Here is a 24266-nt window from a genome sequence, read left to right as displayed (position 1 = left end):
CTAATCCCTCCAACCTATATTATGAGCGAATTTAAAATACAAACTTCAGTGTGCTTTCCAAATCATCTTTGTATAGGAACAGGAGGAGGCCATTCAACCCCTCGCCATTCAATTAGATGGTTAATCTGTGCTTCATCCCTATTTACCCATATTAGTTCCATATCCCTTATCTTACCTGATAAATATCTATCAAAGTAAGAAGTCTCGCAACACCAGGTTTAAGTCCAACCAGTTTATTTGATAAACCAGTGTGGAAGGTTCTGATCAGAACCTCCCACACACCTGACGAAGGAACACCGTTTCCGAAAGCTTGTGGGTTTACTATCAAATAAACTGGTTGGACTTTAACCTGGTGTTGTGAGACTTCTTACTGTGTTTACCCCAGTCCAACGCCGGCATCTCCACATCATAAATATCTATCAAACTCAGACTTGAAAATTTCAACTGGTCTCCATTCTTTTTTGGGAGACTGAGATCCCTTTGCGTAGAAAAAGTATTTCTTGATTTAATTCCTTTTAAGATTTTCCTGTTTGTTCTGAACTCTCCAAACCAGAGGGAATAATTTTCCTCTATCTCGTATTGAACTTATTTATCATTTTAAACATTCTCATGAGATCTGCCCTCACTTTACAGCTCATGGATCCCAGCTAATAATACAATATTTTATCCTCATAATTTAACCATTTCAATCCTGATATCATTCTGGTAAATCTTTGCTTCCCCCCCTATATCCTTGCTGAGGTGCTGTGTCATAGGAACATGAGTAGGTAATTCAGCCCATCAGATCCATTTCACCATTCTCTGAGATCATGGTTGATATGTGCCCTAACTCCATATACCTGCCTTTGTCCTATACCCCTTAATCCCTTTGCTTAACAAAAAGGCATCTATCTCGGATTTAAAGTTAGCAACTGATCTAGCACCAACTGCTGTTTGTGGAAGATGTTCCAAACCTCTATTACCCTTTGTGTGTGTAAGTGCTGCCCAGCATCTCTCCTGAACGGTCTGGCCCTACTTCTTAGACTATGCCCCCTAATCTCCAAACAGTGAAAATAGTTTATTTTTATATACCCTGTCTTTTCCTGTTAATATCTTGAAAACTTTGATCAGATCATCCTGTAACCTTTCAAATTCTACAGAAAACAGGCCTAATTTGTATATTCTCTCCTCATAATTAAACCCCTGAAGTCCGGGTATCATTCTTGTAAACTTATGCTGCACTCCCTCTAAGGCCAATATATCCTTCCTAACGTATAGGATCCAGATGTGCTCTCAGTACTCCAAGTGGGATCTAACCAGGGTTTTGGAAAGCTGCAGCGTAACGTCTGTGTCCAGTTATACTCCAGTCCTCTTTATACAAAGACCAGTATTCCATAAGCCTTTTTAGTTATTTTCTGCACCTGTTTGTGGCATTTTAAAGATCTAAGCACCTGACCACCCCCCCAAGTTTCTTTGCTCATCGACTGTATTTAACTTCAATCCCCACAATAGGCAGCCCCGGAGTTTAATCTTTCACCCCTTTTACTCTCTCCCTAAGTGCTTCTTAGACCTTCCCTTTAAGAGATTCAGGCTGGTTTTAAATGGCTGGTGTCAGAGAAGTTGAAATTCTCTCCTGTACCAACATTGTACAGGCAGACAGGCAGTAAATAGTTAGCTGTGGCTCTGTGCTAACCCTCAATTCAGAGTCAGAAGGTTGGGTGTTCAAGACCCACTCCAGAGGCTGACACTCCAGTCAGTACTGAAGGAAATGATGGGTGGAATTTTCCACTCTGTGTACAGAGTGCTGGCTGAGGTGAGAATTACCAACATCTAGCTCTCCTGCCAACAATCAAGTTTCACTCCACTTTCTCAGGTCACAGAAAATCTGGCACCATGGTTTTTGCCGTCACGCTGGGCTGGGGCAGGGCTGTTCGAGCTGAAAAGACCCACCCCCTCCAAATAGAGCTTTGCAGAGAGTCCACATCAGCACTGCCCCCTGAAAGAGTGGCACAGCTAGGATGGCCAGGGTGCCAGGGCTGTCCCACTCTCCCAGAGGCTATACTAATCTTTGCACCCCCAGTAGGTTTCCCATGAGTGCTGGGCAACGCAACAGCTCAGTGACTATCACTGTTTGCTGTGCAGACACATGGATTTGGGCCGGTGTCTGTGGGAGTTTGCGCATTCTCCCCGTGCATGTGTGGGTTTTCTCTGGGTGCTCCGGTTTCCTCCCACACCCCAAAGATGTGCTATTAAGCTGATTGGAGGTAATAAATTGTCCCTAAATTAGTTTCCCTCAATGTGGAATGCCATAAACAATAGATAAGGGTCATGGGTGGAGGGGGACTGGTAATGTTAAAATGGCTGCGCGGGCTCGTTGGGCCGAAGGGCCTGTTTCCCGGGCTGTTTTTCTTCTTTGTTCTTTGTTCTTGTTTGTAAATACCTGTTGGAAACCTCACTGATATGACGTCATGTCAGCGAGAAGGAATTCCTTATGTGAAGGGAGCACAAGCACATGCCAATTTATTTAAATGTACTTTAATGAATTTTCCACCATATCTGTCATTGGCAAGGAGGTGGGACCTCATCACTGAGATTCTCATTCCTGCTGTCTTGCGAGATTTTTCCGCTGCCATCATCATTTTCAGTAACAAGTCTCACAACACCAGGTTTAAGTCCAACCAGTTTATTTGATAGTAATCCCATTCTAATCAGTATTCTGTAAACTGTGTGTGTCTTCTTTGCCTTTCTCTGATCAGAACCTTCCACACACCTGACGAAGGAACGCCGTTTCCGAAAGCTTGTGGGATTACTATCAAATAAACTGGTTGGACTTAAACCTGGTGTTGTGAGACTTCTTACTGTGTTTACCCTAGTCCAACGCCGGCATCTCTACATCATGATCGTCGTTTTCCCCCATGGCAAATGCTAGCAGAAAATCCAGCAGAAAGCTTTTCAACTGAGATGCTAAACCATCCCTGATTCTCTCCCTCTCAGGGAAACATAAAACTTTCCAGGGTCCTATTCAAAGAAAGGCACATCATTCGGTCCAGTCTTTCACCATGGAAACGCTGACCTAGAAATTCAATTGCAATCAGAAATAGCCATGCAGGGTTGGGATATATGTGCAGCACCCAAAATTGGTGCTGACAGTTTATTCTGATGAGGCAGACTTACATCCAACTCTGAAAGAGGGGACTTGTATTTTGAAAGCATCTTTCGCAACACCCGTATATCCCAAATTGCTCTACTGCTAACAATGTACTTATAAAGAGTAGTCGCCTTCGCTATTGCAGGAAACACAATGCCAAGGGAGTGCACAGCAAGAATCCGCAACAACGTGATCAATGAACAGATCATTTGCTTTAATAATGTTGACTGACGGTTAAATATTAGCCAGGACACCTGGGAAAACTCCCCTGCTCTCCTCTGCCTTCCAGACTCAATATTGTATTAAATAATTTCAGATCCTAACCACAATCTTCATTTAATCTGATACCAGCTCTTGGTGATGACTCTGCTCTGCCCATTTACATGTCTAGACTCATCTTGTCTTCCTGCACTTGGTTCATGAGATTTGTCTTATGCTATTGGCATTTAACATCTCCTCTTCCCCCAATTCCGCACTTACTTCAAACTTGGATTTTCCCTAATTCATCCACCTTGGGCTGGATTTGATATTTTTCAGCGAGGTGAGGGAGGTGGAATGGAAAGTGAGCAGTACGCTTGGCCCTGTCACGCCATCACATTGGCAAATCAAGTGTTGGGGGACAGATTAGCAGTAACAGGGGAAGGGGAGGAGGGGCTCCGAGCCCAACCTAGAGTCTAGGCCTGGGATTTTCATAGAATCACAGAACCCTACAGTGCAGAAAGAGGCCCTTTGGCCCATCGAGTCTGCACCAAACACAATCCCACCCAGGCCCTATCCCCATATCCCTACATATTATACCCACTAATCCCTCTAACCTACGCATCCCTGGACACTAAGGGGCAATCTCTTAGCACGGCCAATCAACCTAACCCGCACATCTTTGGACTGTGGGAGGAAACCGGAGCACCCGGAGGAAACCCACGCAGACACAAGGAGAATATGCAAACTCCATACAGACAGTGACTCGAGCCGGGAATCGAACCCAGGACCCTGGAGCTGTGAAGCAGCAGTGCTCACCGGTAGCACTGTGGCTACCGGTTAGCACTGTGGCTCTGTGGCAGGATCTGCCGTGGGGATACAGCAGGTCAGTCAAAGCCCATTGACTCTTGGTGGGTCTGGACAATTCCAGTAACAGGTGAGGCCAGAAAATCCCTCTCTAGGTCATACATCAAACTGGTTATACCATTAACAGCAAGTCAGTCAAGGCTGCAAATTAAAGGGCCCTTACTCTCTCAGTTTTCCTTTATTTCTTATGGAAGAGTCCAAAAGTTAAGAATGAGCCAAAATTCCTTTCAGAAGTTGCCCCCTTCCCCAAGTAGGACTTGCTTCTACATTCAAACATGGTCTCAATGTCAGCCCTTTACACCAACCCCCGTGGAACCTTGCCAGAGCTGCCATCAAACACTTGCAAACTCTTTCATGTCTAATGCCTGGAAATTGCAGCAAGCATCAAAAAATTGCAGATCATTGGATTATTAGAGAGTTTAGCAATTGGTCATTTCAGAATGGCAGATGGGTTATCAGAGTGAAGGGATGCACCTATAAAACTGAGATGAGGACAAATCTCTTCAGCCAGAGTGGTGAATCTGTGGAACAGAAGGCAGTGGAGGTTAGGTCATTGAGTGTCTTTAAGATAAAGATAGATGGGTTCTTGATCAATAAGGAGATCAAGGGTTACAGGGAAAAGGCAGAGAATGGGGATGAGAATCATATCGGCCATGATTGCATAGCAGAGCAGACTCGATGGGCTGAATGGCCTACTTCTGCTCCTATATCTTATGGTTTCTGATTTCTGCACCCACTCACATTGCATAACTTCTGAGACTGGCGCAATGCCAAGTCAGGAATTCGCTGGCCATTCACGCCTCGCTGCCATTGCAAGGAGGATGGAGAATTTGATGCCAAATCCCCAGTCACTGCAGCAGCTCCAGAGAATCCCGTTAGTGTGTGCTTAAACTGGACCAGCTGGTGGGCAACATGACAGCTCAGTGACTATCACTGTTTGCTGTGCAGATACATGGATTTGGGCCAGTATCTGTGGGAGTTTGCGCATTCTCCCCGTGCTTGCGTGGGTTTTCTCCAGGTGCTCCGGTTTCCTCCCACACCCCAAAGATGTGCTCTTAGGCTGATTGGTGTAACAAATTGTGGAATGCCATAAACATAGACAAAGGTCATGGGTGGAAGAGGGAACTCACAATGTTAAAATGGCGGCGCGGGCTCGTTGGGCCGAAGGGCCTGTTTCCCGAGCTGCGTTGTTCTTTGTTCTTTGAACGGCCAGAGAATCCCACCTCAAGCCTATCTTTTCTGATTTATTCCCCCTATCCAGTTATCCTCTCTGCTGTTCAGCTAGGAGGTTGATTGGACATTAGTCAGAGGTTGGGATTTTTCTGGATATCAGCAAAGGCTGATGTCGGGCATTAACCCTGGCACACCCTGACACTGCCCTGATGAGAGTCATTGCTGACATGCCAAATTTCCTTAGTCTCCTGAGAAAGTAGAGGCATTGGTGGGCTTTCTTAACTATAGTGACGGCATGGGGGAGGGGGGTGACCATGACAGGTTGTTGGTGATCTGGACACCTAGAAGCTTGAAGCTCTCGACCCTTTCTACTTCATCCCCATTGATGTAGACAGGGGCATGTCCTCCACTACACTTCCTGAAGTCAATGACTATCTCCTTTGTCTTGTTGACATTGAGAGAGAGATTATTGTCTATTTTCTGCTCCTGGTGCCAAACCCGCCCAACGCAAATGGTAGCAGAAAGTCCCAGCCTTAGAATGATAAAGGAGGCCATTCTGTCCACTATGTTGGTGTTAGCCCACTGCAAAAGCAATTGAGCTTGTCCGATTCCATCTCTTTTTCCTATCGCTCTTCAATTATTTCCTCTTCAGGAAATTATCAAACTTCCTCTCAGAAACCTCAATTGAAGGGCTCCTAGCTGTAACCAGTTTACTTTCTTGTTAATATTTACACAGGCATAGTGACAACTTCAAACTTAGATTTATTTCTCAATCAACATAACTAAAACAGGCAATCTGGTCATGAAGCCTGTGGCTGTTGTGGGAGCTTGCTGTGCCTATCCAAAGGTTGCCACCAACCCTCCATGACCACAGTGACATTACACCACTGGCTCTGAAGTGCTTTGGGACATCCTGAAATTTTGAAAGTCACAATGGAAATGTAAAACAAAATACTCTGAATGCTGGAAATCTGAAATGAAAACAACAAATGCTGGGAAAATTCTGCAGGTCAGGCAGCAGTGGTGGAGAAAGAAACAAAGTTTACATTTTGGGTCAGAAGAGTCCCTCCAAGTGGACCCCAGAAGCTGGCGTGTGGTGGGCAGATGGAGAGTGGGTCGAGATTCTCACTCAATATGAAGCTCACTCCAGCAGTTTGAGCATATGCAGAATGCACAGTTGCCTACATTGCATCAATAGCCAGCCAAGTGATAATCAGTCTGGCTGGTAGAGGAGTGGGCAGGGAAGGAGTGGGCAGGTATGGTCACCCTGGGAGGCAGGGGAGGAGAGGAAACATGATGAAAGTGGGGCAGTGAGACCCATCTATCCTGTATCATTTGTAGTGACCATTTTGAAATGTCTGTAATGGAGAAAAGTAAACAATATTAAGCTTGGTAATCCTGGGAGTTTTCTCTGGGACTGTTGACTAAACTCTTAATTCATCCAATTTAATCAATGATAAAAATGAGAGAGAGATTGGTGATGACAGAAACATTGTTGTGATCACACCAGTACAATTAACCCATCCTTTTTCTTTCAAACACTGATGGAGTCGCGGCACAGTTCCAGAATGTTCTCTCTCTACTTCAATTTTGTCCATATGTTAATATGAATGTGTTAAGTGGATTTCATCCTCAAACGCTCAGTCTTAAATTAATGAAGGCTGCAAAAATGTACTCCTGACCATATGTGAATTCATGAATTATGGATGATATAGAATCGAGAATGATACAAATAATTTGCAAAGGTTTCCTTACCCAAAATCATTCATAATTGATCTTATTTTGTGGATTAATTATCTTGTGCATAATTAATGTACAGGATAAACCATACAGTAAATTGCTTTGCTGGTTGAAGGTTGCGAATGTACAGTGGGCTCCTGCGATACCTTTAAACACTTAAGGTAGTCAGAGAGAAACTTTCCTTTTTCTCCCCTCTATGTGGGGGATCTTTTAATCAGTTTATCAGATCTCTCAGCAAGTCACATGGTTTCTGATGAAGTGGAATGTGGTTTATATATTGTTTTGCATCATGGTTGTGCAGGCCAGGCTGACAGGATCAAGGAGGGGCTTTTCCTGTTCAGCATTGTTTGATTTTTCACAATATTCCCAGTACTGTGTTTGCATTACATCCAATGTGGGTGTGAGGACATTTGAACCTAGAGCAGTGATGGGGAACCGAGCTAGTAAGTCATCTTAGAGGGCTACAAGATTGAAATCAGGCTTGTTCATTAACCATGATTCCACAAATAAAACTAAATCTATTTAACACATGCCAAATATTTCATAACAAGTTATAGAAAATGCTTAATAATTTATATGTTCATAGAACTGTCATCAACTTCAAATGATAAAAACAAAAGAAATATTTACACTTTGGACACAGAGGGAGCACCCAGCTCTAGCAGTCAATGTTGTGAACAGTCAGCACACATGTCACTTCACTTGTCCTTGTTTTTTGGGTATATCACTTCAGTCATCAATAGGAAAAACTTTGCAGTTGGAGGCCAGCAGAATGTGGGAACTCTGCGAAAGGGTAACGGACAACCAATGTCTTGTGAGCCACATTCAGAACACACATGGACTGCATGTGGCCCCTGGGCTGCAGGTTTCCCATCACTGACCTAGAGGAACTCCTGGGACAGGACAGTGGAAGGTCTCTGTTGGTATCAATGTGCAATTAGTTTGGTACCTGAAATGCTTGGATTTTGCATCAACATGAAACTGATGAAATACAGATACTATTGACTATTCGAGCTTGTTCCATCATTCACTAAAGTCATGGCTGATCTTTACCACAACTCCAAGAGGTGGCAAGGTGGCACAGTGGTTAGCACTGCTGCCTCACAGAACCAGGGTTTGACTTTGGCCTTGGGTGACTGTCTGTGTGAAGTTTGCACATTCCCTCCATTGCTGTGTGTGTTTCCTCTAGGTGCTCTGGTTTCCTCCCACTGTCCAAAAGATGCGCAGGTTAGTTGGATTGGCCATGCTAATTGCCTCTTAATGTCCACAGATGCGTAGGTTAGGGGGATTAGCATTGGCAAATGCATGAATTAAAGGAATAAGGCCGAGGGAAGAACCTGGGTGGAATGCGCTTTTGGAGAATCATTGCAGACTTGATGGGCCAAATGGCCTCTTTCTGCATTTTAGGATTCTATAGTTCCATGTTCCTGCACTATCCCCATGACCCTTATTCCCTAAGAATCCACAAATTCCTGCCTTAAATACATTCAGTGGCTGAACAACTACAACCCTCTGTGAAAGAAAATCACAACCATTGATTAGCAACCATTTGAGTGAATTAATATTACTTCACTTCATTTCAGTTCTAAATGGCTGACCAATTATTCCAAGACTATGTTCTTGATAACCCAGTAGGGAAAACAATTGCATCTACCCTAGATTACCCCGCAACATTGCTATTTCAGTATTTTACAGAAAGTCTGTGAAACAAAGGTTTTAGTCTTCAATTATAAAACAAAGGATTGGCTGCTCTGATTGTTCATCTGTGTAGCTCTATAGAAAACAGTGTGGTGATATCCTGGCTGAAACTGAAATATTTACAGGCGATTGGAACATAAATATTCATTTAAAGAAACCTCTTTCAACCTCTTATCTAGCATGCTATTCTTCATCACACCCACTTGACAAACTCAGCAGGAAAAACAGTTTAAAGGAATTGGAATTGGGAATATTCTGCCTTGCAGCTGACAACTGATAGAACTTAAGAAATTTATTGTAAATATAGAGGCTGTTTAATTAACCCTCTTGGTGCCATGTTATACTCCTCTCTCTCTCTCTGTCTGCCTCCCGAGGGCTGTTCTCAGTTACCTCCCCACCTCCTTCCTCCTACCTGTTTCTCTTCCTTTGGATGTTTTCTTTGCTGAAGATTCTGCAGGAAGGTTGGTTCTGCTGTTGTTAAACCAGCGCTTGAAAGGTTACACAACGATGTGGACATGCCGGCGTTGGACAGGGGTAAGCACAGTAAGAAGTCTCACAACACCAGGTTAAAGTCCAACAGGTTTACCAAATGTTGTGCTACCTAAATAAATGTGTTGGACTTTAACCTGGTGTTATGTTACGCAATGTCATTCACAGCCTATTTACAAGTCACTATTGTCCAGAGGCCATTTCATAGAGAAGGTGTTGACTTAGGTGCCAGAGTTAGAGTTTAGAATTTATGCTGAAATGATTCAGTGATATCACAGTTTGTTGATCCTTGTCTATGTTGATATTTTTATATTTTCACACACACATTTCCCCTTTCCCAGTATGGCCTGACCGTGGATGGATTCATAGGCTGATTAAAAGTCTGACAAGCTGACATCATCTTTGCGCTGACAGAGTAGCGGGTGCAGTATGATGGAGGGGTTGATAGGGTCCCAGAGCCCACTCGAGTGAACCCCATCGTGACAGCCGCTTGGAAGAAATTTCCAGCATTAGACACTCAACAACCTGTTGGTGCAGGATGCAACCAAAGACAATCTTTACGCTTATGCACAGAATGAAATATTATAAGTATATATCTAACTCAACCCTCATTTCAGTGTCCGCAAATGTCTCTTAATACATGCTCTAATTGCAACCCAATCAATGCCCTCCCCCTGCATATAGTTAACTACAATTGACAGACAATTAATTATTGCCTTTTTGTGTGGAAGAAATGCTTGTATCAAACTGCTCCATTGTGGGAGCACCTTCACCACACAGAGTTCAAGAAGGCCACTCACCTCAAGAGTAATGGGCACAGTAAGAATGTTGTTGTGAGACTTCTTACAGCACCAGGTTGAAGTCTAAATGAACCTAACAGGTTTATTTAGAATCACGAGTTTCGGAGCGCTTCTCTTTCATCAGGTGAGAAGCTCAAGCAAGAGTCATGGGGATGGACAATAAATGCTGATCTAGCCAGTAATGTTCACACCAGAGAGTGAAGGAAAACTGCAGGGTCCGCTCCATAGAACCATAGAATCCCTACAGTGCAGAAGAAGGTAATTTGGCCCATCGAGTCTGCACCGACTTGCCAAAAGAATATTTGACCAAGGCTCACCCCACCACTATTGCCATGCATTTACCATGGCCAATCCACCTAAACCACACATATTTTGGACTGAGGGAAAATCAGAGCACACGGAGTAAACATACACCTGTTCTTGCAAATTGTGAGTGCTACAATAAATATTAAATCATTTTTGAAATAAATACCATGGCGGGGGGTGGGATTTTACGGTCTCGCTCATCCCAAAACTGTAAAATTCTGCCCGAGATCAATGGATCTTCCCATTGTCCACCACTCACCCACTCCGATTCCCATGGTGGACAAAGCAGTAAAATCATGGCCCATGTTACTGAACTGATAAATCTTCTGTCCTGGGAGGGGGTAGCTGTCAGCTCCTTCCTCCACTTTATCACACTGCAAAATGATGCCTGAGCACATTCGAGTCCAACCATCCAAATTTTAAAGTTTATTTATTAAAGATACAAGTAGACTTACATTAACACTGCAATGAAGTTACTGTGAAAATTCCATAATAGGCTTGCATATTTCTGTTTCAGTTAAATAGAAGGGCCTCAAGGGAGCAGCACACTTTTTAGAAAATAGGGAGGTGACTGAATCATCCTGACAAGTGTCCTTGGCATTTTAAAAAAAATTATGATGTGGAGATGCCGGCGTTGGACTGGGGTAAACACAGTAAAAAGTCTGACAACACCAGGTTTAAGTCCAACCGATTTATTTGATAGTAAACTCACTGTGAGTTTACTATCAAATAAATCGGTTGGACTTAAACCTGGTGTTGTCAGGCTTTTTACTTTAAAAATTATAACAGAGCAAAGCTGGTTTTCACTTTTCATCGCTTACCCCAGAAAGGGAGTCTCCTAAATATGATTTTGTGAAAACCTTTCCTGCAGTATTACTGGTCATATCACAAAACCCTTTCCAACCACTTCCTTATATCATTCCTGTTAGACGTTCAGTTTTGTTACAGTATATACCTAAAGCATTACTTGATGGTGAATATATAACAATGACAGACACAGGTCTCTCAGCCAAACTACCGATAATCTACTCAACCAGAGAGAACAAAAATCTGGTCATTGTCCCATGTCCATTTGTGCTGTGCACAAATTGGCAGCAGTGACTGCACTTCAACAACTTCACTGACCCTGAAATGTTTTGGGATGTTCTGACATCATGAAAAGTGCTTTACATGTGCAAGTTTTTCATTTATCATCCTCTTTATAAAGTGAGCTGTATCACATTCTCATACAGTATAACTACAATTGTATTCTCCCCTGTGTGCATTAACTACCCTTCCACTCATACAGCACTGCCTGCTGGGGCCCTGCAAGGAGCAAACTTCAACCATGGTGACACTGAATGATCTATCTTTTCCCTGTGATGAAAGATGTGAGATATTCTACCACATCTAACAAATGTTGCAGCTTTCCCGCAAGGATGTGACCTTGCCTCAAAACAACGGATAAAATATTTACCAGAAATAAAGTTATTGACCTTAACAACAAACCCGAGCTAAAACACAATCTAAAGGTTGTTAGTATAAATTCAATGAGACCTCATTTTCTAAGGGTAAGTGGGTGAGACACAGCTCATGTTGCAATGACGATAGAAATCAAAGTCCCAAAGACACCAAATCCCCAGCAAATACTTCAAATTATCACCTCTCTTTGTTTTTCATTTAACACATTAAGAAATAATAAAATTATAAACATAACTATTTTCAGAAAGCAGGGTGATTCTTGTAAAAGAGGTGGTAATGAGCCAGCTGTTCCTTCTACAACTTTTGCATTTTTATTTCCACTGGGGAGTATCTCAGACATTTCCCCCTTGCCCCTCACCACCCACCACCCCTCCCCCCCCCGCAACAAAAGCAATAATACCAATAATCCATGAAACCTTACAGTAATATCAATTAACTCAATGCATCAAAGACACATGGAAAGTAACATTGAGAGCAGAAGGATGGAGGGGGAGCACTAAGGAATCTGAGGCGAAAGTTGCTAATTGATGCTAATTCTTTGAAACGTTAAAGTGATCGTAGAAAACAGAGACTTGTGATTATTTAATGCTTCTCAAAGCGTTTTGTAACCAACAAAGTACTTTTTGAGGCGTAGTCATTGTTGTAATGTAGGAAACGTAGTAGCCAACTTGTGTGTAGCAAGATCCCACAAACAGCACTATGATAATGAGCAGACAATCCCTTTTAAAGTTTTGAAGCTTATTTATATTGTCATAAGTAGGCTTACATTAACACTGTAATGAAATTACTGTGAAAATTCCATAGATGCCACACTCCAGTGCCTGTTCAGGTACGCTGAGAGAGTATTTAGCATGACCAGTACACCTAACCAGCACACCTTTCAAGAGTGTGGGAAAAAACCAGAGCAAATGGAGGAAACCCACACAGACATGGGGAGAATGTGCAGACTTCACAGCGACAATGATCCAAGCCAGAAATCAAAGGCAGGTCCCTGATGCTGTGAAGCAACAAGATTAACCACTGTGCCACCGTGCTACCTTTCAGTGATGTTAATTGAGGGTGTCCAGGACACGAGGAAATCTCCACAGTTCATTACATTGTGAAGAAATTATTTACAGACACTCAAGAAGGCAGACGTGGCCTCAGCTTAAACTTTCATCTGAAATACAGCAGCAAAACGCATAGAAAATTGTCCCAGTGTGCTTCAGGAAAGGTGTAAATAGGAGAAAATCAAAACCCAGGAGGAGATATTAGGCAGGGTGAACAAAAGCTTGATCAAAAAATGCATTTGAATCACAGAATTGTAACAGCATTGATTGAACCTGTCGTCATCACACTCAGACAGTACATTCCAGATCCTAACCATACTCTCTGACAATACATTCCAGATCCTAACCACTGGCTGTGTGAATCTGTCTCCACCACACTCTCAGACAGTTCATTCCAGATCCTAACCACCCGCTGTGTGAATCTGCCTCCACCACACTCTCAGACAGTTCATTCCAGATCCTAACCACCCTCTCAGCCAGTACATTCCAGATCCTAACCACACTCTCTGACAATACATTCCAGATCCTAACCACCCGCTGTGTGAATCTGCCTCCACCACACTCTCAGCCAGTACATTCCAGATCCTAACCACTCGCTGTGTAAATCTGTCTCCACCACACTCTCAGACAGTACATTCCAGACACTTACCCTCTGTAGTGTGATATTGCAGTTGCTTTTTTCACAAATTGCTTTAAATTTCTATCCCATCAATCCTTTCACAAGTAGGAAAGTTTCTCCTAGCTATCTTGTCCAGACCCCTCAGGATTTTGAAGGTTGATACATCAACTCCATTTCCTACCCAAACCCCATATCCCTTGACTTTCTTAATAGTCCAAAAATATAATAATCTCGCTTGAATGCACTCATGGACTGATTCTCCTCCACTCTACGAGTTTCTCCTCATATCTGTTCTGAATGGCCCACTCCTTACTCTGAGTTAAGACCATAGTCTAAACTTTTCAGCAAAACGATCCCTCTAATAATTTGTATATGTTGTAATGAGTTAGAACTTCCACCCCAGCCCTTCCTTCAGCCATTTCCCCCTTTACTCCTCAATCCAATAAGTTCTAAACATCAAGATAGTTGGGTAGTTATTAGTGAAAATATGGTCTAAGAGTCACTATCCATTTCTGACCTGAGCAAATATTATTCATGCACTTACTCATGATATTTAAATCAGCAGCATCAGTTCAGCTTTTACCCAATTTCCGTAGACTCCATGCCCATTTCCTCAGTAAATACGGATGAAAAAAACCCATTTAGTATCTCCCCCATCTCTTTTGGTTCCATACACAGTCTACCACTCTGGTCTTCAAGAGGACCAATTTTATCCCTCACTATCTTTTTGCTGCTAACATACCTGTAGAAGCTCTTTGGATTTTCCTTCACTCTGTCTGCCAAAGCAACCTCATGCTTTCTTTTAACCCTCCTGATTTCCCTCTTAAGTAGCTTCTTGCATTTTTTATACTCCTTGAGCATCTGATCTGTTCCTTGCTGCCTGTACATCTTTTGATTCACTTAAAATCCAAATATCTATTGACCTTGCTCTTCAGTTTCTCAATGGTTGGGTATTTTTAACCCTCTGGAGTGCAGAATTTCAAAGATGACAATCCTTTGAGAAAAACATTTCTTCTCCTCTCAGTCCCAAATGCTGGCCCTTATCCTGACATTATGGATGGGACTTTTATCCCTGGACTAAATCCTGTGGCGGGACCAAGTTTAGGGAGTGTTTCCTGCTAGGAATTAGCGCCATATTGCATAATTGCGGTTTCATTAAGGATGCATTAAGAAGCTTTGCAATGTTTCGTGTGGCAGAATGAGCTGGAAGGCTCAAGTTTCACTATCCTATCTGGGCACCATTTTTAAAAAGTATCAAGACTTAATTGACCCAATGTTGAAGAAAGAAGATAGACTACCAGGAACACTCTGAATCTGGAAGATGGACTTCATCGATGACACTGAAGCTAGGAGATCCACCTGATAGATGCTCTCCTCACCCATTGCTGTGTGTTCCAGGGGCCACGGTCCCTGGAAATCAGGATGCAGGCCCAGGGCCTTCCTCAGGTAAATGCCAATATGTACCCACCTTGTTGATCCAGATGTGGTCTGGATTGGTGTCGTTTCTCACTGGTGACGGGATGCGTGGACTGGGGTGAGGGGGTTCTGACTGGACAGTTACCTGCATCCAATTAACGGAATACTAAATGGTGGGAATTGGGACCTGGCTTAGTGAGCGGCAATACAAAATCTCACTGTCATTTTTACAGGAAACAGGCTTTTCAGCATCGCCCCAAGTCACACAGTTATAAAACAGTTATATCCTTCTTTGTGTAAAGAGACAAAAACTATACACAGTCATCCAGCTGTGCTCTCACTCAATTGCAGCAAGACCTGGGAGCTGAGAGTGGGCTGAATGTCAGACAGACTGGGACATGCCCTCCAGCTAGAGACTCATGATTCCTGGATAAAGGAAACCTCAACATTTGACCTTTGTGTTGTTGAATGCAGTGACAGAAAGTAATTGAAGGTTGAAAATTTATTTATTAGTCACAAGTAAGGCTTACATTAACACTGCAATGAAGTTAGTGTGAAATTTCCCTAGTCGCCACACCTGGTCAATGCACCTAGCCAGCATGTCTTTTAGACTGTGGGAGGAAAGAAAAGTATGGAATGTTCTAGCAAAGAGCACGCAATGAATGGCTGACTGCATTGAAAGATTGGAAAACATTTATTCTCAGAATGTCAGCAATTATTTTTTTCTGCCCTCTCTTTAATCATCCTGAGAAGGTGAGTGTAGGCGTCTTAGAATCATAGAATCCTGCAGTGCAGAAGGAGGCCATTCGGCCCATTAAGTCTGCACCAACTACAATCCCACACTAGGGGGCAATTTAGCATAGCCAATTCACCATCTTTGGAGTGTGGGAGCAGGAGCACCCGGAGGAAACCCACACAGACATGGGGAGAATGTGCAAAGTCCACACAGCGAGTGGCCCAAGCCAGGAATTGCACGTGGGTCCCTGGCACTGTGAAGCAGCAGTGGTAACCACTGTACTGCCGTGCATTCTTCTTGGAACTATTGTGAGATCTGTACAAACAAGTATAATGTAACACCTCACTCTGACCCCTCTGTCCTCACTTTCATACACTGTTCTAAATAAACCCAAAATAAGCTTGAACAGTATCTCATCTTTCCATCTGGCACTTATCAGACTCAGTGTAAGGTACATCCTAGCTATTGGCAGATTGTTGGTAATGGTTTTGCTGTAACCATTTACATCTCCTCTTGGCACATCTTTCCTTTGTCCCATTACCATCCACGTTTGCCTTGCACCGTCACCCCTTTCACCATTGAATAATTCCTGCCTTCTACCCTATCCTAGCCTCTCCTCTGTGATCTTTCCCCCTTTTCCTGTACTAGTTTTAAACCTGTTACATCGATGCTGTTCTCCCAGTTCTGATGACAGGTCACTGATTGAAAACGTTAACTCTGTTTCTGTCTCCACAGATCTGCTGAATATTTTCAGCATTTTCCGTTTTTATGATGTGGAATCTGAGGATGTTGACCTGACAACATTACAGCCCTTGTTTTTCTCAGTGGCAGAGATTGCAAGGGGGTGGGGGTGGGGTGTAACTGGTGAATTGCTACAGTTCATTCTGTAGATTTTACACTCATGCAGCTACAGTGCGCTGGAAGAGAGAGGGAGGTGAATATTGAGTGGAATATAGTGCTGGCCCATCAATAGGGTGAACTGTTTCCTCGTGGATGGTGTCAAGCTTCTGAACTTTTTTATAACTGCAATAATCTAGGATGTGCTGCGTTTCCAACAGAATAGAACATAAGAACATAAGAAATAGGAGCAGGAGTAGGCCATCCAGCCCTTCGAGCCTGCCCCACCATTCAATAAGATCATGGCTGATCTAAAGTGGATCAGTTCCACTTTCCCGCTTTCTCCCCATAACCCTTAATTCCCTTGTCCATCAGAAATCTATCTACCCGTGACTTAAATATATTCAGTGAGGTAGCCTCCACCACTTCAATGGGCAGAGAATTCCAGAGATTTACCACCCTTTGAAGAACTTCCTTCTCAACTCTGTTCTCAACTGCCCTCCACCTTATTTTGAGGCTGTGCTCTCTAGTTCTGGTTTCCTTTCTAAGCAGGAAGAATCTCTCAACCTCTACCCTATCTAGCACCTTCATTATCTTGTACGTCTCTATAAGATCCCCCCATCAGCCTTCTAAACTCCAGTGAGTACAGACCCAGTCTATTTAATCTCTCCTCATAAGCTAACCCCCCTCATCTCTGGTATCAGCCTGGTGAACCTCCTCTGTATTCCCTCCAAGGCCAATATATCCTTTTGCAAATGAGGGGACCAAAAGTGCACACAGTACTCCAGTTGCGGCCTCACCAGTGCCTTGTACAGCTTGCACCTGAAAGGGAGTGTTGTGTTTTCAGTTGTGGTCCAACATAACAGGTCTGCACAGGGTGTCTCAATCCCTTTTCAAAGGTTTGGAGGAACTTGCTAAAATGCTGGCCTAAAGAAGGCAGAAACTCAACGCATCATCCCTTGAGTACCAAGTAACTCTTCAAGTCACATAATATATGTGAGCAATAGGTAAAGATGTTGTTAACACATATATTTGTAGACCATAGAGAAATAGCTTGAAGTTAAATAGATTGGATATAGTTAGGCATATTGATAACCCACTTTATGGAAACAACTGTGAGTTTAGTCACAAACATAGGACATAAGGTTCGATGCTGCTAACACAGCAATAATTAGGGATAATAAAAAGACTGCCTGTAATGTAGAGATAACATCAGAGATGTGATGTGCAGTGAAGCATACACCACATCCTGCAGGAATGTAAGAGGCCCACGTTATAAAAAGCAAATGGTCTGCAAGATGTGTTGTTTATACAACTAAGCATAAAAGGGGGAAGGGGTCACTGAGATAGTCGGGACAGCAGTGATTAAGTTGGCAAAGGATTGATTACTGCCAATCTGAACTGGACATGTAACAGTATTGGATAAGATGGATGAGTTTGCTAATGCACTCTTGTGATAACAGGAGACATTGTTAGATGGGATAGGAACTTAGGGCACCTCGAGCCAATAGGAGAATGTCAACACATAGATGGGACAGGGACCACCAATTAGGAGAGAACATCACATTGCAAAGCCATCACAATGCTTGTAAAAAAGGTATAAAATGTGCTGTAAATCTATGTGAGGTGTGCCTATTTCGCTAGACACCCGGTCTTGCAAGAACGTCAAATAAAATCTTGCTCCTTCAGAACTTGACTTGACTAAATTGTTTAACTGTGAGCTGTGTTTCTCACAATTGGGGGCTCGTCCGGGATCCTAACATCCCTGGTAGGGAGGTTGCCGGTGGTAACTGGGAAGACGCGTCCCGTTCCAAATTGAACGGTCCCAGGTGCTCATCGGTGGGCTTCTCTGCCACTGACTGTTAAGAATCCTAGGAAAGTTGTTCTGAACGAGTAAGTGGGATACGATAGGCACCGTCGTGTGGTCGGGCAACGCTGTGCACGGACCAAGGTAAGAAAAGTGACTTTTAAGTATTGCCTTGGCGACCGGGTCGTGGTCGGTAAACCATGGAAAAATGGGGGTAGTTGGAAGAAGTCCCCCGGGAAAGGTGTCAGGATTGGGGCCCCAGGTAACATCCCTCCAGAAAGTCCGTTGGGAAGGATGTTGGAAGGTTGGAGCACTAGTAGCTGTACTAGGGATAAAAACAAGACGACAATGAGAGGATATTGTTGTCTTGTTTGGGTGAAAGAAGCAATCCGGAGTCCGTCTGTCTTCTGGCCAAAGTACGGATCGGAGGAGGATTGGGTTTGTCATATTCTTAATGAATATGTGAGACAGAAGCAGCCGGTGTCCCAGAAAGGAATTGACTATGCAAGTTGCTGGATAATGTTAATTTCGGGGCTGCGGGGGAGGTTATGTGATGAGGAAGCAGAAAGAGTAGAGAGAAGTATGTCAGTGGAACTGGGAACCCTGACATAGGCTTTTACTGAGGTGCGGGGTGAACGCTAATAGCAGTTATGTATTTGGAATTGTGCATGACTATATGACTGTTTGAGAGAGAAGGGGATTTGTCACGGCATGGGGCACCCAAATCAAACAGGTCAAATTTATTAGAGGCCAGTGAGCTCCCACCAGTAAAGGGTTAAAAAAAAGAGACAAGCAGGCTGACTCTGTATGGTACAGAGAGAGAGAGAGGCTGTAACTGTGTAATTGAGACCCTCATGTGATGTAATAGGTATAGCCAATCAAAGTGAATTGCTTTAAGTTTACTAAATTATGTAGGGATCGGACAGAGATTTGAATTCTGCCAAGTGGGAAAGGTGGCATTACATTGCATCTTAAAGTTGTAAGGAGAGTTAACCAGTTAGGCAAACAGTAGATTTGATTTTGTACTTGCCTGTGTTGGTTACAAAGGCAGAGCTGTAGAAATAATTAAACATGTAGATTGCACATTAGAATGCTTTCAGTATTTCTTCGTGCATCTGTGTTCCAAGTGATGTTTTGTTTTATTGTACCAGAATTGTAAGAATGTGCAAGGGTCTTGATTTAGTGAGGATATTTAAAGGTGATAAAAATAAATCTTATTTTGGATTTTCTGAATCAGGCTTTTGTTAAATAAACTGCTGTACTTTGACTCACAATTGGATTCAGAGGTATCTTTACCTACAAGAATTGGTGCTGAAACCTGGGATCTGTTTACGGGTCCGGTTGAATGGCCACAACCGGAGCTCCGGAATAGATTACCGAATTTAAGGGAGTGAATCAAAGTACAGTAGGTGCTCATCTGTGATGAAAGAGTGTGAGTGTGTGAGAGGTCTGAGCTGAGCACGTGCAGATAAGGAGGTGTCTGTCTTTACACCTAGCCTTAGACCAGTTGTGGAGAGGGTAGCCCCCTACGCGAAGCTCAGAAGTTTGAAGTGAGTGTAAAGGCTAGAAAAGGATGCCTGGGATGTGATGTTCAGACGTGAGTAAGAAAGAAAGCCGGCTTAATAGTGTGAGCTTAAGGGTGTAAGCTCACGAGTGTAAGCGGTGGTACGGAGGGGACTGATCACCCCTGATAGGTATCACCGGACTGTGATAAGAGCGACCTAGGGGTGGGATCCATTTCACCCACTAGATCAACAATGGAAATGATTGGGAAAAAAAGGACGGAACTAAGATAATTGGAATTCTCTTAGTTTGAATTAATTAAACAGGTTTAAACTGGATTAATTGAACACATCTCAGTCTTGGGTAAAAAAAAATTGGGCTGACGACAAGGAGAGAATTAAAACGTCAGAATCACAGATTAGAGAGTTAGAAAAAAAGAAACCAAACAAAGAAAATAGCAGTATTGTTAATACATCAGTTAGCTGGACTAATTGAACAAGTAGTCACTTCCACTAAGAAGTGGAGTGGGGATAAAAAAAAATTCAGAAAATAGAAGGGTGGAGTGAGAAGCCACTTGATGAATTGTTAAGAGAAGCACAGAAGGTATTTGTGAAGAGAGATAATGAGACAGAGAAACAGAAGGCAAAGATAATGGTAGCGACCGTAGATGAGATTGTGAGGAAGAGGGTAAATCCCCTAACTGAGGAAAGGACACGAGGGTATCAGTATGTTGAACGGAAGGTGTGCGGAAGTAGAAAAGGTGGGGCACTAAAAGGTGGGGTAACACAAAAAAAACCCAAAAGGGGTGTTATCACTGTGGAATGGTTGGACATTTTAGAAGACAGTGCCCTGAATTACAAAGAGAAGAGAGGGTAGTGCCTCTCATGAGTATGGATGAAGATTAGGGAGGTCAGGGGTTCCTACCCCCGGGAATCCACCGGGAACCCTTGATAAATCTGCAGGTGGGTCCCCAACAAGAAGATGCGGTGTTTCTGGTGGATACGGGGGCCACTAGATCCTCTCTGAATTATATACCGAGAGGAATAAAGTTAATCGATAAAAAAATTAATGGTATCAGGAGTGAAAGGGGAAGGTTTTACAGTCCCCATGTTTGAACCGATTATGCTTAAATATCAGACTGAGCGGATAGAGGGTCAACTCTTATACATACCAGCAGTTGGCAGTAATTTATTAGGCAGAGACTTAATAATTAAATTGGGTTTGGCAATTGGAGTAGAAAAGAACCAATTAACAGTAACCATTGGCAGTATTAACAGACGAACAGGAACAGCAAATAGACCCGATAGTCTGGGCAGGGGAGGAAAACCGAGGGGGATTAGACGTTCCTCCTCTGCAAATAAATTTAAAAAAGAAGGAGAGACGGTGTGTGTTAAGCAATACCCTATACCTTTGCAAGGAAAAAAAAGGATTACAGCCAGTAATTGAAGGATTGGTTAGAGATGGACTGTTAGAACCCTGCATGTCCCCTTATAATACCCCTATATTGCCTGTAAAGAAGCCTGATGGAACGTACCGCCTGGTACAAGACCTAAGGGCCCTGAATCAGATAGTGCAGACACGACACCCCGTTGTCCCTAATCCTTATACTTTATTAAGCAAGATTCCTCCTGATCATGGATGGTTCAGTGTAGTAGACCTAAAAGATGCATTTTGGATATGCCCACTGGTGGAAGAAAGTCGAGACTTATTTGCTTTTGAGTGGGAAAATCCTATCACAGGACGGAAACAACAGTTCAGGTGGACAGTGCTCCCACAGGGGTTCACAGAGTCCCCAAATCTTTTCGGTCAAGTCTTAAAGCAGGTGTTAGAAAGATTTAAAAAGCCTGATGAAATCACGTTACTACAATATGTAGATGACCTACTAGTAACAGGAGGAGGAAAGGAAAAGGTAATAGAAACCACAAATAGCTTATTGAATTTTCTGGGACAACAGGGATTCAGGGTGTCAAAGAAAAAGCTGCAGTACGTAGAGAAGGAAGTTAAATACCTTGGACACCTAATCAGTGAGGGAAGGAGAAGAATAGATCCAGAAAGAATACAAGGAATCCTAGATCTAAATATACTACGGACTAAAAAGGAACTTAGGAGGTTCTTGGGATTAGTAGGATACTGTAGATTGTGGATCAAAGGGTACGCACAGAAAACTAAACAACTATATTTGAAACTGTTAGAAGAAGAACCTAATGTTTTAGAGTGGACAGAGGATCTAAGCTGATAATAGAAACGAAACTCCCTTGGACTAAGTGCTTACCAATAGCACTTTTGCATATTTGTACACCTCCTCGAAAGGATTTGGGTTTATCCCCCTATGAAATGCTATTTGGACTGTCTTATATGGGAGCAGTCGGGGAGTTACCGGTTCCTGAAATGAATGATCAATTTTTAAAGAAATATATACTGGGCCTGTCCTCCTCGATATCTTCCCTTAGGAAACAAGGATTATTGTCGCAGACTCCAGCCCTCGACTTCACGGTACATACAATTCAACCAGGAGATCGGGTCCTGGTAAAGTCATGGAAAGAAACTAAGCTGCAACTGGAATGGGAGGAACCATATCAAGCACTCCTAACAACTGAGACAGCAATCAGGACTGCTGAAAAGGGGTGGACACATCATACTAGAATCAAAAGGACTGGTAAAACCTCCAGATAATTCCGACACGTGGAAGGTCGAACCAACTGAAGAACCTTTAAAGCTGAAATTTAAAAGACTCTAAATAATCAATTTCTAGTAGCGGCGTGAGCGCGGGAAAGAAACTGTTTTGAATAAGTTCTCTCCTAAAAGGTAACGAGAAAGGGATAGAATGGAAGGGGTAACCTGGATAATGCTTTCCTTCCTCTTGTCTCAGAAAGTACTTACAAGTATGGGATATAATTCAGATAAATTAGAAAAGGAAAGGAAAAATACTATAAGCTCAATTACGATTCTGGATCTCCCTACAACATAGGTGGTAGAAACTGACCTATGTTCTTTGGTAGTGTGTGGAGATCTGGTGAGCCAGCGAAAATATTCGGTAGAATCCTTACAATTTTATGCTGATGGAAAATATCCTTGGGGTGGACTCCCTTCCATAATATCCCTTCATCAGAAACATATGCAGTCCAGATCAGAATGCTTAGACAAGAAATGCAATCCTATATATATAACAATAAAAGGGACCAAATGGACCAACAAAATAAACGGTCCAATTCTAGATCCTAAGAACCTCTCCTGGTACTCTATAGCTGGTGGACCCTTCCTTACGGTTAATTGGACCAGAGACTATCAACTGCACCAGGCAGTATTTAGAATCAGGGTAAAGGAGGGAGGAAAAGACAGCAAATTGAAATGCTGTTTCCAAATCTATGTAGATAAAAATTTGAAAACACCCGACCGAAATGATCAGGTTCCCCAAAATGACCCAAGGGCAGTAAGAATGGTAGAAGTAAACAACCTAAAACAAACCCTTGAAATAGAGACTGGGTATGAGGAGACCAATGCCTGGGTGGAATGGATCAAATACACTGTAAAAAGCTTAAATAAAAGCAATTGCTATGCCTGTGCGTCTGGGAGGCCAGTGGCTCAAATAGTACCCTTCCCTCTGGGATGGAAACGCAACAGAAGAGGTATGGAGTGCATGTTAGCCCTGTATCAAGAAAAGGAAGCATGAGGCAATCCGAACTGCACATCCCTATCCCTGATGTTCCCTCCCGTGGAAGCAAAGAACTTAAAAACTCCCCCTCAGTTTCTCACTGCTGTTGTGAATCACACTTCATGTGTGAACCGACAAGGGGCAGAGTTAACTCATTATATGGGGGAGTTAGAAACATGCTCAGAAATCAGGAGCATTACAGAGAACGGAATGGGAGGGAACTATTCATCATTGAAAATCCCCAGAGCAGATATATGGTGGTATTGTGGAGGAAGGGTACTGAGGCCAACTCTACCCCCCCAGTGGAAAGGTACATGTGCAATTGTCCAATTGGCTATACCATTTACCTTGGCATTTGAAGAATCAAAAAGGATCAGGAAAAATAAGAGATCAGTGATAGGAATTTCTTTTGATGAAAAGATATATCTAGATCCCATAGGAGTGCTTCGGGGAGTCCCAGATGAATTTAAAGCTCGAAATCAAATTACAGCTGGGTTTGAATCCTTGTTTTGGTGGGTGACAATAAATAAGAACGTAGATTGGATAAATTATATATATTATATACAACAGAGATTCATTAACTAAACCAGGGATGCTGTCAAGGAGTTGGCGGAACAACTAGACGCCACTAGTAGAATGGCGTGGGAAAATAGGATAGCCTTAGATATGACGTTAGCAGAAAAAGGAGGTGTATGTGTAATGTTGGGGGGAAAGTGTTGTACCTTTATCCCAAATAATACGGCTCCTGATGGCTCTATAACCCGAGCCTTACGAGGACTAACAACCTT

The 24266-nt window shown here is 42.9% G+C and overlaps 1 protein-coding gene across 2 annotated transcripts in view; it reads right to left on the bottom strand.

Moving 5' to 3' along the window:
• tmcc3 (transmembrane and coiled-coil domain family 3) overlaps window positions 1–24266 on the bottom strand; it is a 133370-nt gene that overhangs the window by 71370 nt on the left and 37734 nt on the right. The window contains exon 1 of one of the 2 annotated variants that reach the window (XM_080207162.1): window positions 9216–9310. The exons of the other annotated variant lie outside the window; for it this stretch is intronic. The gene's annotated coding sequence lies outside the window, so the exon portion shown is untranslated. Of the gene's footprint in view, window positions 1–9215; window positions 9311–24266 lie in introns of those variants that run through there. 2 annotated transcript variants of the gene reach the window in all.

Source organism: Carcharhinus amblyrhynchos, chromosome 19, assembly GCF_965287045.1.
Source record: "Carcharhinus amblyrhynchos chromosome 19, sCarAmb.v2.hapA, whole genome shotgun sequence".
Classification (NCBI taxonomy): Eukaryota; Metazoa; Chordata; class Chondrichthyes; order Carcharhiniformes; family Carcharhinidae; genus Carcharhinus; species Carcharhinus amblyrhynchos.
This window is presented reverse-complemented; position numbering and strand designations above follow the sequence as displayed.